The sequence below is a fragment of the Solanum dulcamara genome, chromosome 12, assembly GCF_947179165.1.
Source record: "Solanum dulcamara chromosome 12, daSolDulc1.2, whole genome shotgun sequence".
Classification (NCBI taxonomy): domain Eukaryota; kingdom Viridiplantae; phylum Streptophyta; class Magnoliopsida; order Solanales; family Solanaceae; genus Solanum; species Solanum dulcamara.
In genome coordinates, this window is record NC_077248.1 from 13,835,543 (window position 1) to 13,848,654 (window position 13,112).

Genomic DNA, 13,112 nt, shown 5'->3' on the forward strand with positions numbered 1-13,112 from the left:
TCTTCTTCACACCCAATTTTATTTACTCCCCATTTGAAATCTTGATTGTTTTTTTTTTCAAAACCCATTAAGAAGAAAAATTATTTTCCCCATTTTTTTGCCAATGCAAGAGAACTTGAGAACATTTAATAAAATGAATAATTTCAAGTCTTGTCTATATTTCATAACTAGTGACTTTTTTGAAAGACCCATTAAGAAGAGGAAAAAATTCTCTCCATTTTTTTGCCAATGCAAGAGAACTTGAGAACATTTAATAAAATGAATAATTTCAAGTCTTGTCTATATTTCATAACTAGTGACTTTTTTGAAAGACCCATTAAGAAGAGGAAAAAATTCTCTCCATTTTTTTGCCAATGCAAGAGAACTTGAGAACATTTATAACACGATACGATAAAATGAATAATTTCAAGTCCGGTCTATATATCATAACTAGTGACGTTTTTGGTCAAATTAAGCAAATTCACTGTCTCTAACTTATTAAAATGTCCCAAAACTCCTGCCTCATAGAAAATAGTAATTTATACCCATCGAGAACAAAAGCTTTTGTCTAGGAAATTTTCCTGAGTGGGAGTAAATAATTTTTTTAAGAATAACTAGTGAGATCACCCCTGGCAGCGGTTATTTTTTTGGGAGAGATTACATAAATTTTACAGTATTAAGAATTAATTACATCATATTCCTACTCTTTTTTAAATTACAAAATTTCTTAAATTTTGTGAAATTCGAATACGTTCCAAAACGTCCTAATACATCATGTAAAATGATGTATTCGAAGTCCTGATATATCACGAAAGTGATGTATCTGACATTTCGATACATCACGTAAAGTAATGTATCCGACAGATACATCGCGTAAAGTGATGTATCCGAGAATAAGAGAAAGTCGGAATTTTTGTAATTTTTTCAAATGGTAGAAAAACTTAGAAAATATGATAAAATAAATTATGTATTTAGATAAAAAAAAATTTCAAGTCCGTCGTCTTTTTGTTTCACAAATTGGGCCCCAAAAAATAAGATTTGAGTCTAGTAATTTATGAAATAAAAATTGGGAAACTTACATAAATATACTATATTAAGAAAATATTTATCATAGAAATAATATTTTTTCACTGGACACTTATAATATATTTATAATACTATTTTAATACATATTAGCAAGAATAATTTATAAAACTCATATGATACAAGTTTTATTAATGGATATTATATTTATCACACACTTTAATACACTTATAATACATTGTGTCAATTTCTTATCAAACAAGTATAATATATTTTAAAATATTTATAATACATTTATATTGCATGTATAATTCACTTTTAATTCATGGCAGATAAATCATAATATTGCAATATATAGTATTATGGTAATAAATAAAAAGTATCGCTAAAATCAGTAATTATTTATCAAAAAGTGTTATCTCTGATAATGTTTCCATAAAAATAAGGTTCACCCAACTTATTTTAGTTCTGTAAGACGAAAAATAAAGCTTTTTGATCATTTGAAATACTACAGTACATATCCATTCATAAAATTATAACATCCATAACTTAAAAAAACAAAACACTTGAAATATCTTGTTAAAATACATAAATGTAAATTAGGCATTTAATTCATTATTTATGTATATAAGTTAAATTCATAAAAAGAAAATGTTGAAGTTACATGTGGCTTATGAATTAAAACCTGAATTATAAGTATTTTGGTTGAAATTTTGAGTCATTTTGGCAGCGCTTCAATCAACTAAAATTATTGGATATCCAACTATGTTGCAATTATTATCAATGAAAACAAATTGCTTTTCCTAAGGACACCTACAACCGAATGAAATCAAGGGAAAATTTACAGTTTTTGGGTCTATCTAATTAATAAAATATGTACAAAATATATAAATAGTGCCTAATTTATACTCTCTCTCTATATATAAGATACACATAATATATACGGTCGAAGTCGATATACTTCGGCCATGTTGGTAACCAAGAAGTTTCTCTAAAATCATTTTTATAAAAAAAGTGAGGTAAAAAAAATGATATTCAATTTTAGCAATAGAAGGAAATTGGAATAACCAATATGATTGTTTTCCCTTTCTAATGTAGGTAAATTCAACGTACAAATGCGCGTTAAATTACTAAGGTTTGAAGATGGCAGAGGAATATTGAAATAGAAAAAAATTCACCCTGTTTTATGAAAAATTGACTAAGTCTACCCTTACCCCCATTTATTTATTTTCTCCTTCCCATTTCCCTTGATTTTCTTGCTACTGTACATTCAGGAAATATTTATTCATATTTTAGTCGGTGTTTATATTTTATTGACCCGAGAATCTTTCAAAAATAATTTTTTTATTTTCTGAAATAGGGATAAGATTTATATACACCTCATCATTCTCAAATCTCATTTAAGAAAATATGTTGCTTTATACTTAATTATGAAAAAATAATCTCTTATAATTAATTTTGTACAAGTTAAATAAAATAAAATGATTTTACAATGATATACTATATTTTATTTATAGATTTTTGTAAGATTTTTTTTAAAAGACATGTAGCCAGCAAGGTTAAGACTAAGGATAAAAATCTATCTATTAAATTAAATTAATTATAGAGCTTTAAATAAAGTTATAAGTAAAGTAGTATGCTCATCCTACCATAAAAGTATTATTAGACTCTTATTGCAATTAAGAAATTAAATATTAAACTTATCTACAACTAATTCTTTTAGAAAAATAGTAATAGTAATAGATGCAACATTCAACACCTCCTTACTTTAGTTATCACAATCTAAAAATAATATTGCTACTCAATTTCTATTTTAGTAGTTTATGCTTGTAGATTCTTTCCAATGTTTTGAACTTGTACATTTTTATAGCATGACTCTTCTTCCTTCTCCTTCTCCTTCTCCTCCTCCTCCATTTTCTTCTTTAATGGAGGCTCTGATACAAAGAGCGGCTGCAAAGTATTGAAGAAAAATCTTTGACTTTAGGCTTTCAAAATATGGGGCCCCCATTTTTTAGTTTACTAGTTAGGACTAGACCCAAAAAAAATAAATTAGAACTAGAAAAGTTTCAATTCCAAACAGATAATGAATGTGAATTTGGTATGACTATTCACTTTTTTACTTCTCCAATAAAAAGTAAGGTGTGTTATAAAATAAACTAACTTAACAAATTAATAAGAAAGAGAGATAGTACGAGAAAGAGAGAGTTGAGAAAATCTGTGTGTGCTAAATTGCATAACAACAATGGCTATTTATAGCCACTGCAAAGGAAGAAAAGTGAAAAAGTTGGGGGACAAAGTTGGCCAGAAAAGTTGGGTTAGGTGGAGGAAAATAAAGTGGACATGGACAACCACCAATTTTTGTATAACACTCCCCCTTAGATATCCACGTGTTATGTGTCTCATTAAATTTTTTATAAGAAACAATATGCATAATTATCCTGAACACTCATAGATGTTGTGCCTCGTTAAAACTTTACTAGAAAAAATTCAATGGAAAAAAGCCTAGTGAAGGAAAAAGGGTACACACATCTGGTAATACGTCTTGAGTGCTGCCTCATTAAAAACCTTATCAGAAAATCCAGTGGGACAAAACCTTAATTAAGGAAAAAAGAATACAACGCATATTTTATTCCCCCTGATGAAAACTTCATTTGATATTTTGAAGACGATACATTATAATCTTATATCTTAGCTTCTCAAAAGTTGATGTTGGTAATGCATTTGTGAATAAATCTGCAAGATTATCACTCGAACGAACTTGTTGTACATCAATATCACCATTCTTCCGGAGATCATGTGTGAAGAATAATTTTTGTGAAATATGTTTCGTTCTATCTCCTTTTATGAAGCCACCTTTCAATTGAGCTATACACGCAGCATTGTCTTCGAATATAACTCTGGGTACTTACACAACATTTTTCAGGACACATCTTTCTTTGATAAACTGTATCATTGATCTCAACCATACACATTCTCTACTTGCTTCATGAATTGCTATTATTTCAACATGATTTGAAGAAGTAGAACCAATAGACTTCTTTGTAGATCGCCATGATATAGTGGTTCCTCAGTATGTAAATAGATAGTCTGTTTGAAATCGAGTTTTATGTGGGTCTGATAAATAATCTGCATCTGCATAACCAATAAGGTCTGCACAACCTTTGTTAGTATAAAACAAACTCATATCAATGGTATCCTTTAGGTATCGCAAAATATGCTTGATACCATTCCAATGTCTTCGCATTGGGGATGAACTATACCTTTCTCGCAAATTAACAGAAAATATTATATCAGTCCTTGTTGAGTTAGAAAGATACATAAATGCACTAATAGTACTGAGGTATGGTACTTCAGGACCAAGAAGTTCTTCATTCTCTTCTGGAGGTTGAAATGATTATCTACTTCAAGTGATCGAACGAGCATTGAAGTACATAATGAATGTGATTTATCCATGTAAAATTATTTTAAGATTTTCTCAGTGTAGGCATATTGGTGGACAAAGACCTAGTCTACTAATTATTCAATTTACAGAACCAGATAAAGTTTTATCTTTCCAAGATCTTTTATCTCAAATTCTTTCTTTAGATATTCAATCGCCTTTTGGACCTCTTTAGTAAATGCATCTGCCATTTGATTTGCTATTTTTTATAATTGGATAATCTTCTGGACCTCCTACTCATATGTGCACATAAGTGGATCAAAATAAGATAGTGATGAAACTTTCCACGAAATTTCTCTTTCTCTTTTGGATTTCTTTCTCTCCCCCAAATTGGGGAAAATTGTTTAATCAATCCAACAATCTGCAAATCAAGCAGTAAATAAGTCTCTTGTCAATGATTCAAGGTAGCCAATTATGGAGGGAGAGTCAAACCCAACATAAATGCTCAACCTTCATTGAGGGCCCTTTTTTGTAAATTGTGGTGATGCTACAGGAACGTATACCGCACAACCAAATATTCATAAATTGACTATATTTGGCTTATGACCAAATACTAACTGTGACAGAGAGTATTTATTATAATTTGTCGATGTGAGATTTACAAGTGCTGCTGCATGTAAGATAACATAACCCAAATAGTAATCAATAAATTTTTTTCATAAGTAGAGGTCTTACTATCAATGATAGACGCTTAATAAATGATTCTACAAGGCCATTTTGAGTATGAACATGAGCAAAAGGATGTTTAATTTTTATTCCAATTGATAAACAATAATCATCAAAAGGTTGGGATGTAAATTCTCAATAATTATCAAGGCGAATAACTTTAATTGGATAATTTGGGAATTGCATTCTTAATCTTATTATTTGTGCTAATAACTTCGCAAACGCCAGGTTACGAGATGATAAGAGGTACATATGAGACCATTTTGATGATGCATCTATTAGGACTATAAAATATCTAAACCCACATATATCTCCATGTATACGCTCTAAAAATATAGGAGATTCGATGTCAACCTTCAGGATTGATGGTCTGGCAATTAATTTGGTTTGATAACAAGCAACATATAAAAATTCATCAATCGTAAGAATCTTCAGGTTCTTTAATGGATGTTCAGTTGAATTTTTTTCAATAATTCGTCTCATCTTATTGATCCAGGATGACCTATTCGATCATGCCATAGCATAAAAATATTTAGATCAGTAAACTTCTGGTTTACTATCAAATGTGCTTCAATTGCACTAATTTTTATTTAATATAGGCCAGACGACAAAGTTGATAATTTTTTTGAAATATATTTTCTGGACTAAGACACTCTTGGTTATACCAAGGTATTTAATATTTATTTCATTTAGTGTCTCAACATGATATCAATTTTTGTGGATATCTTTAAAACTTAACAAGTTTCTTGGGGATTTAGAAGAGAACTATCTTCGATAACAATCTTTGTCCTCTTAAACAGAAAAATAGTAGTTTTTTCAGAGCCTTCAATCATTTTTGAATTTTCAAAAATTATAGTAAAATTTGCTTTTCTTCTAAATAAGTAGGAAAAATATTTCTCATCTTTAAAAATGGCATGAATCTTTCCACTATTAATTACACAAATATCTCCGTGATTGATTATTCATCCAAATAAAATTTGAGACATATCCATATTTTTCTCCAAAAAGAAATAAAGTAAATATTATAAGTAAAAATGACTCATTATATAATTTTTTATTTATTTACATGAATTAGAAAAATATAAATATATTATTTAGTACATACAAATAAAAAGAAAATTATTTAAATATTATCAGGCTTATCAATATTCATATTTCCTTCTGAAAAATTTTAAAAAATAACTACATTCAGATGCCTAGGTTCAATATTGTTTCAGAGATAAAATTTGTTTTTGAATTATTTTTTGCTCTCTTTAAGGATGCCTGATATAGCTGAACCAGACGTTTTGATGACCGGCAGGTCCGTAACTAGTGCCCTATACCTCCATATCTATGACATATACTTTCTAAAATTTTCTTTGGTGTAGCTTCTTGCTTTTCACTTTTGTTTTTATATTGCTGCTCATTTTTCGGTGCTAGACGAACATCATGATTATAATTTCTTCTTCGACCACGACCACGACTAGAGGCAGAAGTGATATAATTATGGAAAGAATGTGTAGTCAGACTTGGAATGCTCTGCGACTCGAAAGGGATGAGTAAGTTTGTAGTTCAATGATTTGTTTCAAGGTTATGACATTGAAATATAAATAATTGTTAAGAGACTTCATGAACATCTCATCCCGTATGGTTAGTTATTCAGTAGTGAAAAATAGCATTGGTATGGATTATTCGATATCTGAAGTGGTTTGACAATGAAGAATGGTATAATTAGGGGAATGAGTATGTGGTGAGCACTGTGACTTTAGGGACTACAGATTATGAAATTCATCATAAAGAAATATGTTGCGTATTGTATTATGATGATAATATTGCGCCAACCGAGATTAGAATTTCTATGGTGATTTTATAGTGTGGGTGTATATCAGGAAGGGTTATGATAAGTCCATTGCCGCGATACTTGTGTTTACTTAGGTGAGTCTATGGGCTACGTTTCTTCTACTATCGACTTGGCCTACGAAAATGTGCATATCATTTCGTCTGAAGACTAAAATATTTTGGTAATGTATGGTGGTTATGTAATGGGTAGAAAGATGTAGACCATCTAGGAATGATCTCTTTAGTCGGTATGATGTATTTTAGTGGTGGATCTATCGGTCTCTCATGGTATGGTACTAGTGATATATTGGAATGGAGACATCGGTTGGCAAGCACAAATATTAGCTATTGAGGTGTTATCAATTGTTTCAACTACTCGGGCAATGAAGTTCTATGTTGCATTTATAGTTGAGAAACCAACTGGTTGTTATACAGATGTTGGAGTTAGGCATGGTTATAAGGAAAATTATAGTGGTGGATCTTTGGTGGAGAATTAATGTTTTTGAATGGAGATGTGTCTTTCGAGGATCTTTTTGGGGATTGGTGAGTTTGTTATGATTCAAAAAGAGTGGACTAACATTGAAAGAATAAGCTTATGGGTGGAGAAAGTTCTGCCAAGTATACTTGCGTGAAGGCAAGTGAGTGTACTAGCAAGAGAATATATATAGGAATTGGTTAATTCACGGGATTAGATAGTATAACAAGTTTGATGATAGCAAGGGTGGCTGAGCATGGCATAGTAGTTCGGGATGGACTCTGATAAGGATGCAACTATGTGTGATGGCTATCAATTAAGGCAATCCAGTATGATAATGATGACTTGCGAGTTTCTAAGATTTTGGTTGCTACCACTTGATGAGTAGTGTAGTTATGTGGAAAATTGGGTTCAGGAACACATAGCTTCGTCCGTCTTGTTCTGATTATGGGAATAGTATCTGGTGTTTATCAGTCGGGTTGAGCATGCTTCAAGAGTGGAGTCTATGGACATTCGTCTCTAGCATTGTGTAAGTTTTATAATGGTCTCCAGTCTGACAACTAGGACAATTTGTTTTCCTAATGAGGGATAGGGTAAGATCGACGTATAAGTATCTAATGATAGGCTAAGGTATGCGATTGCGTAAAATCTTCAAGGTATAGGTTAACGTTGATTGATAAGGGGATTGGTTTACATGATTTGAATCAAAATTTCAAGTTTTGCATCATAAGTCTACATTCGTGGTGGTTGGTTTTTATCAAGGTATGAATTGGCAAGGTAAGGAATAATTGATTGTGTTGATTGTTGAACATTTGAAAGAACGTGTGCATGGTTTAAGCTGTGGAGTTTATTACTTTCGGTTGTAAAAGTGTTCAATGAAGTTTTCATTTGAGAAGATTGATTTAAGTTAAAAGGTAATATACTGTGGATGCTTGGCCAAGAAAATAATGATGATAAATGAGTTAAGAAAAGGAACACGAGTCTGGTGCATCAAGGAGTTCAAGCATTTGGTATTGGGTCATGTGTTCATAGTGTACAGAATTATCAGTGCGAGAAAGGGTTCCTCTAAGTGTGGCATGATGTATATGATGGTTAAATAGTAGTTGAAATTGGGTAAGTGTAAAATTATATGGAATTGATATTGGTCGTGATTCATTAATTTTATCTTATTGGAAAAGTACTATGAGATTCGAAAATTGGAGTTTTAACAATTGGTGGAGACCCGCACCTGTCATGGGATGCTTAAATGGGAAGAGATAGGTCCATAGTTTGAAATCTTGGGAATAATAAGGTATTGCTAAGAAAATCTGGATGCTAGTGGCAGTCTGAGAGTAAAGTAACTGGCCGATGTGACTATGATATTTTAGTAGTATTTGAAGTGTTAGCTTCACTAGAGTATTGTAGAGAGTATGAGAAGTTGATAAATCGAGTGTGTTTATGATTGTTATGAGACCATGCTGGCTGATTGTGGAATATTGTGTGATATTCGACTGCGGTTCTATATATTCTTATGTAACCACCAACCTTGTTTTAGACAAGGTTTAGTGTATGATTCTCTGTCTATGATTCATGGTGTGTTTTCACTTTCGTGGATGGATTTCTAGTGGTGGATCGGATGTACAGATCCATTCCCTTTTTTTGTAGGGTAAGATCTGACACAAGTTTGGTAATTTCAGATGTGGCAAATTTGGTGTTGCTTTGTGGTAGTTGAATGTTTTCAGAAATTCTACAAGTGTCATCTTACTTAAGAGAACTTATAGAAGAGCTACCTTATATATTGCAGTTTCTCGACAGTCTTGGTTTTTACCTTGTCATTGAGGACATGTTCATCTAAGTGTGATTTGATACTTTTAGGACCATTAGGTCTAGTTATTCCATTTGGGAATTGACTACAATCACAACTATTGTTCTAGTTTTTCGGTGGCGTTATTAGAGGTTTTGTATGCTTGGATGTATGGTTCATCAGGTGGTTACTTGATCACCTCCTTCTTTGGATCAAATTAGTTAGGTTCTCCCTTGATGAGTATGCATTGTCTAAAGATCAGGTGTTTGCAACTAAAGCTCGTGAAAGGATTAGGTTAAGAAAAGAAAATTTAACTAAGATTAATGATGGGTGTGTGCATTATGCATGTTTGGTGGTTGGTTCTGGATTTATTTTGGGTTTTAACAGGTAGTAGTTAAGAATCTTCTCATGGTTATGTGAGAAAAAGGTTTATTTCGATAGTTGTGCTGTGGTTTAAAGAGTTCCGGTTCAGGTTTGGTTCATGGATTAGCGTGTGGCTTGGTAATTATTCCTAGGTTGTAGATTTTTCAATTTTAATTCAGAAGTTCAGTTTTGATAGTTGATCCTGATGATATGATCTAAGGATGGATTCAATTGGAAAAGACAAAAACCGAATTTGGAGGTTGTGCTTCAGGTTCTTGGTAGAATCGAGTATCCTTTTTTCTTTTGCTTTATGTTTGAGGATGAACATGGATTTTAGTGGTGGATGATGTAATGACCCTGAAGGTTATTTTTGATAAAATTACCATTTTACCCTTTTCATCAATTGCCCCGAGTCATTTTAGATTGAGTTTGAAAGTTGGTTTTGCAAATCTTGTGAAAAGTTGAGATTTTGCTAGAGAAATGAGTTTTAAAGGCTTAAGTTGTCAAATTTTGAATTTTGGAGTCATTTGGAGTTTCGAGTCTCGAAATTGAATTTTGTCAATTCTATGAGTTTCAAAATGTGGAAACTGGTCTAGGAGAATTGTCGAAATCATATTTGGAGTTGAAACATAAAATTTAGGTACAAAGTTGGAAATTGAGTTAAAATTTGATCCAAGTTTGACTTTGGTCAACATTTGGGGTTCAGATACTCGAATTGGATTTCTGATGATTCTAATGATTTTGGGAGGTAATTCTAATGCTAGAACTTCATTGTAATTTTTGGAAGTTCCGAGCTCATTTTGGTATTTTGGAGGCTTAAGTTAGTTTAGTTGTGACTTTTTGAGTTTCGGGTCAAAGAGACCTCAAATTTGAGTTTCTTAGGTTCCATTGAGTCTAAAATATCATTTTCAATCTATTAGCATATTTGGTTTGTGTTCGGAAAGTTCCGAACGAGTTTTGGGTGAGTTTTTAAGCTTCTTGGGGTACTTTGGCGCTGTTTCAGCAAATTGTGACAACTAAAAGGTTCATTATTAGTTTTAAAGATCAAAAAATCATTCTGAAACTTTTGAAATTTTGAGCATGAATTATAGGACTTATCTACAAATTTTGGTGCATTTTTGCTAAGCCAAGTTTGGACTTTTATCGCAAAATAAGAAGTAATTATTTACCGACCAGAAATGATATTTGACTGGAAAGACGAGTTCAAAATTGAGTTTCGATTGAAGGAACATGTCTGTATTGTTAAGACATTTATAAAAAAGAATCAGCTCATTTCGCTATCGTATAAAGGATTAACGACTCTTTTAGAGAAAAAAGAAGTTTGCAGATTTTCAAGTGCAAATAGATTTGTATAGGTATATAAATTTCAGATTGTGTTCATTTGATATTTTGAGCATACGGGAGTTCTAGAGCTCGGAATGGAGTAATTCTTGCAGATTTCTTCTTGGTGTAATATGGGGGTTAGTATACAATCCTCAATTTGACATTTTCTCATGATTTCTTCATCTAGTTTTCTAAATTTATCCGTAAATTTCTTGCGGAGAATTGGAGTTTTATCTATTTTAACTCCATTTTTGATGGAAAAGGTATATTTAGGATCCTTTAGTTATGGGTAACCTGATTTTGGCATAAATTTGTTGATTAATTGATTATTTTTATCTTATTAACTGCGTATAATTTGATTTTTTTTATAAAGATAAAGTTTGATAAATTAAGGATTTCAAGGTCGACTTTAGCTCTATTTTTGATAAAATTTCATATTTGAACTTTCTAAACATGGGTAATATATTTTTCAAGAAATATTTCATATTTGATTCTGGGTTTTGGATCTGGATATTGTGGGTTTTCTTAAGAACATGAATTTTAATAAAATTGGTGTTTGAGGGCTGATTTCAACTAAATTCAAATTGGTTTTCAACATTAGTTTCTAAATACTTCAAGGATCATTTTTATGTAAAAAAATTTGAATTTTCTGTTCGTTTACGAAATTGGATTTTTTGTGTCATATTTAGCCAGGTTTTAAAAAAATATTGATTTGGGTATAATTAGAGTCGTATTCTTATTGGAATTTCTTATTTGAATAGATTATCTTGATTTGGAGCATCAGGTAAGGGTAAGGCTCAATTGTTGGACTAGTAGGATCGGATTCGAGGCAAGTGAATTTCTAAACCTATTCTAAAGTATGTACAATCATGTATTCATGTCTTATGTGTTGAGGATTGATAGAAAGTGGTTTTAAGAACTATTGATATTCAAATGAACTTGATGATAAAGAGTAGGGTAATAAATGAAAAAAATTGAGATGAGATAACATGTGGTGTTCGATGTGATAGAACCTTGGGCTTGTCGTGAATATTTGGATATATTTATATGTTGTTGATATGATATTAATTAATTGAGTTATTGTGGACTATATGGAATTATATTTGAATATCCATTCTATTTTCAGTCGTTACTTATGCATACACTTATCTATGAAGGCTAAGGAAGTGATATGAGTGAGATATTAGATATTGGGACCGAGGTATCTACCAGTCGAGGTGATTTGCCAAGGTCTTTTCCGATGGATATTATGGACGAGGTCTTTTTTGGCGGCCGAGGTCTTTTCTGGCGGATATTATAGTCGAATTCTTTTCCGACGTTCGAGGTCTTTTTTGGTAGATGTTATAGCCGAGGTCTCTTCCGGCAAATACATGGTCTATGTGAGGCCCCCATGGGTTCCAGTATGAGGTGATCAACAAGTGTGTATCATTAGGGCAGAATGTATCACTATATGTGACATTGTATTGCATTTCATTGTATTATGCATAATTTGCCATTGTGGACGGTTTTACCCCTGATATTCCCTTGATTTGTATTATTGATTATGCTGATTTGCTTGCAAATTGAGTTGTACTGTTGTTTAGTTATATGAATACTGTGCTGTTAGAATTGTTAGACTGAGCTGATTTCTATGTTGGTTTTAGTCTGGGGTATGGATGGTGTGACAGGGTAAGTGTATTTTACTAGCTTTGCTTAGTCTTAGTGTTTACTTGCTGGGTATATCATTGTTGGTACTTACTCTTTGTTAACTACACTTGTATAGGTTCTGAGCCCGGACAGTGACCTAATTTTTTTAATTTTCATCTGAGACTTTCTGAGGTGATTCGAGAGGTAGCTGTTGACACTGGCCATCTTTCCTACTCCTCTTTACTTTTTACTTTGTTCTATTCGAGAGACAAAGATTAAGACTTGTATTTATTTCATATCTTGTAATTAGAAGGCTTGTCCATGTGACATCTAGTCCGTGGGGGATTTGTAGTTGACTAATTTTCTGCTTTATGTATATTTATTTATCTAAACTGTCTTTCGCTTTTACCTTCCGCAATTATTGGATTTAGGCTGACTTGTTCGGTGGGAAATGACAAGTGTCATCACGCTTGAATTTTGGGTCATGACACGAGGAACATATTTTTCCAAAAACAGGGCTTAAAACTGGACCCAAGTAGGGGAAAACTTTGAGGGTGATAGTTCACATAGGCCCTCCACCACTGCTTGGCTACACCCTGCAGCTGGAGGTCACAAAC